Source organism: Corvus cornix, chromosome 13 (genome assembly GCF_000738735.6).
Source record: "Corvus cornix cornix isolate S_Up_H32 chromosome 13, ASM73873v5, whole genome shotgun sequence".
NCBI classification, from domain to species: Eukaryota; Metazoa; Chordata; class Aves; order Passeriformes; family Corvidae; genus Corvus; species Corvus cornix.
Window position 1 is genome coordinate 18,938,392 of NC_046343.1, and position 4,128 is coordinate 18,942,519.

Here is a 4,128-nt window from a genome sequence, read left to right on the forward strand (position 1 = left end):
TAAAAGGTAACATTCTGGGTGTTTTCTCCTCATCATGACAAATTCCTACAGCAGGATGCAACACAGTTTTCAGAACATGATTAATCCTCTGACTCTATTCTTTTGATGTGTATTAGGTAAATATTGTATAATATGTCATTGAAATAAAAGGCTTATTTGGTACTATAGGGGCAAACTTTAAAATCTGCTCGGATGCTTGTCTCTGAAAATACTGGCCGTATAAAAGTGGTTAACAACAACTTTAACCCACTTCGCAACTGTTTAAAAATCTATCCCACAAAAAGTTTACTTGTGGGGAGAGATAAGATAGAATTCAGTTGTGGGCTGTGGGACGTGTCTGCAGAGGCACATGGTGGCACAAAGAAGCATGTGGCAGCACAAAGGAGCACATGGCAGCACAAAGGAGCACATGGCAGCACAGAGAAGCTTGTCTCCACCGGACCCTGGCAGGAGGAGGTGTCACACGGCATACCCCTACAGAGAGGAGCCTGCCGGGAGCTGACAGACGGGTGAACAGCGCGTGATCATCCCATAGAACGACATTTAGAAAGTGTGTTGCTGATGTGGCAACATGGAATAGGTCATGTAGTGAGAATTACCATATAAGAAAATACTGTGCCTTGGAAAAGTGTATCAAACCAGCTGTACCGGTTTGACCAAATTTAGAAATATATCCTCTGAGAGAAGGCAGGTTACCACCCCTCCCCCCACCAGGTTCGGGGAAAATAAATTTTCCTCAAAGGAAAGTGAAGGAGATAAAACTATTTATTTAACAAACACACGGGAAAAGGAAAATAATGCTAAATAATAAAATCTCTCGCTGTGGAGAAAAAACCTGGGAAAGTGTTAGAGTCCTCCCTTTGGTCTCCTCGGAGCTGGGGCTTGGCCCAGGGCCAGGCCCTCTGCGCTCAGTGGAAAGTCCTCCCGATGTGTTCTAATATTGAAGCAGTCCAATGGAAAAGGGAGAAAATCCAAAATTCCAGGGAAGGGAAAAAAATTCAACTCTCAGTCTCTCTCCAGAGACAAAGAAGCTGAACAACTGGCCGGAAAACTGACTCAGGGAGCAGCAAGCCGGGTGCTTCCTCCCTCCCCTGCCACAGCTGGGGAAAAAAAAAAAAGTTGCTATCTGTGTGTGACTTTGAACAAGCTGCAAACTGCTTTGAAAAAGTTTTGCTCAGTTTTTCCTTCCCCCTCTCAGGCTCAGTTTAAAGGCATAGAAAGGCACAAAGTTAATTTCTGGGTATAGGGCAGCGATATGGGATATACATCATAAAGTCACCCCAAGACACCAGCTCATTTCTTGGAATAAACTATTCAGATTCCCTGCCAGTGTGGGTCCTTGCCTCAATCACCGACATTTACTAGGCTTAATTACTGTTATTAAAGACTAAATGTACCTAAAATACAGTTAATTTAATATTTTTGCTTGGTTGCAACCTCTGCTTTGTGCCCTTTTGTTTAACAGTTTCTCTGTCTTCCCTCCCCTCAAATAATTTTATTTTCTTTTTTTATTTTGTTTTTTTTTCATAGACTGAAGAAAACTCAAAAAAAAAAATAGGGAAATATTATTAGAATTGTCACTTTTAATCAAACTTTCCATTTCCCAAAAGCATTTTTAATGTGAAATTAATTTTTGTTTCTCTTACTGAGCTCATTTTATCTAGATAACAGAGGAAAGAAGGTTGGTATCTTCTTCATTTGTAATGACTGATGCATGGACTCAGATTGGCAGGGATACTGAGATGTTTATTGAGAGAAACAAGCTGGTTTTATACACTTCATCAAGACACAGTATTTCCTTACTTGTATTTTTCACTAAGCGACCTATCACAGATTGCCACGTCAGCAGCACACTTTCCCAGTGTCCCTATATGGGGGTGATCACGCGCTGCCCACCCATCCAGCAGGCTCCAGCAGGCTCCTCTCCGCAGGGCTCTGCCGGCTGGCATCTCCTCCCCCCAGGGTCAGGCGGAGACAAGCTTCTCGGTTCTGCCATGGTGTTCTGCAGGTGTGTCCCACAGCCTGTAGCTCAGTTCTATCTTATCTCCCTCTACATTCTTCAGTTCAGAGTAGTAATAACTTACAGGAAACCAAAGTGAAGTTCCAAAGTATTCTGTCCTAACTGGACCTGTGCTGGTGGCAGATCAAGAATGACAAACGCCACCACATCAGTGACAAATCAGCCTTTACCCAAGTCACTGGAAAGTGCTTAAGGATGCCATATGTTAGAACAAAATGTTTATTGCCTAAAAATCATCAGTGAGCTGAAAAAATGTTTTGGGGGAGGGGTTTGTCTTTTTTTCTTTCCAAGAAATAACAGCACTTACTAGAAGCATGTTCTTTATGTGTTTTCTTTAAGAGCTGATTTGTCCTCTGTCCAGTCAGGAGGTCTTAATCCACTGTGCTGAGCAAATGTCTGGGAATGGAGGGGGCTGTATTTTCTACTCTTACTCCAACCTGCATTACAGCTCTACAAATCTTTGTCTCATTTTTTTCCTGTCTGAGAAGCAGACTATTATCTTGCAGGCTGTTTAACATTTCATCTGATGCTGGCAAACAAGTTGTCTCATCGGTGAAAGGGTTAAAATCATTGTACTTGGGCATGCTTTGGTATACTGGGGTTAGAATAAGATACATTGTAACCAATGTAGAAGTTAGCTGAATAACTTGGCAAGAGATAGGGAATAAAGCTTGCAAAAATGAGGGACAAAGCTTGCTAAATCCAGTGAAGAAACTGCTGAAACACTAATAAGAGACTCTGCATGCCTAGATAAGAAAGGTGAAAAGTGCACAGCGAGGAAGAGATGCAGCCTGCATCAAAATGACCGAGCCTTCCTCAGCGTGACCACCAGAGAGCACTGTGCCTGTGCTCTGCATATGCTAATGATAATAATGAGTTCTAAGAAATAGTTTGCATAACCATGCCTTTTCTAAAGAAAACAATAAACATGCATAAAATGTAACCATATATTGTAATCTCCTGTGTGCCTGGCATGTGTGTGTTAGGAGGAGTGATCCTCCATGTACCCAGTGCGCTGAATAAAGCAAGTACCCACTTCTTGGACTTTGTCTCAGAAGGATCTCTTGGCCCAGTTTGGGGCGATTCACTGGTGTAAGTATATGAAATAGAAAACATTACATCCTTACCCTATTTGTGTTCTATACTTTGGTATATTGGACCTGAGAAGAGCCCACTTTTTTTCCTCTGCCTTTATTTCTATGCCTGTGCCTTTATTTCCTACTACCTTATATCAAGGCTGCAGCTGGGCTTATAAAGCGGAAATAAAGTATCTTTGTTGTATGAAAAGGGCCTAAAATGTCTGGAAAACAAAGCCTAAGAGAATGTATGAGCCTATTCTGAGGATGTCCATCAACACCTTCATATTACCTAAGGCCTCTAATAAGTTGCATCTTTGGCATGAAAATAGAGTCTATCCTTCCTGAATAATTAGGTGAGCATTGCACAAGGAAATTCACTCTTGAAGAAAGATGTTTGAGTTCTCCAGTCATACAGTTCATGAATGCATCATTAGGGTACTGTTGCAGAATTGATCTTTAAAAACTGAAGTTAATCAGGTATTTGACTGTTTTGAAACGTAAAAAAAAAGTGGGTTTTTTAAGTGCAATCTGGGGGGTTTTTTTGTTTTGGTTTGGGTTTTTTTAAATGTTCTTAGCTGTACCATAATACAGAACCTATAGAAAAAAAAAAAAAGAAGGAATTACATCAATGTCCAAGTTGTCTTGAATGACACCACACAGGATTAAGGCAATAAAAAAGATAGAAAAATAGAAAACCACATAAACATAGCAATTTAGTCACTGCAGTCCAGCTTCCCTCTTCTGTTAATATTTATCCATTCACAATAAATACAAAAAAAAAAAAATCATCTGTATTTTGCTTTCTGGTCACAAATTTTTGTGATCTTTTCAGAGCTACCAGCTGGAGACTACATAGCTCCAGACTCACAGTGGAAAATTTGTGAAGCTGCTGTCCTATATTTCTGAGTGTTACAACACCTACACACACTGCCAGCATGTCCTACTGTCAGAACACACTAAAACCGTGTCATTTTTAGGGTTATTTTTGCTTCTCTTAATGCCAAGAAGAACTGTCCTTTTGTTCATTAG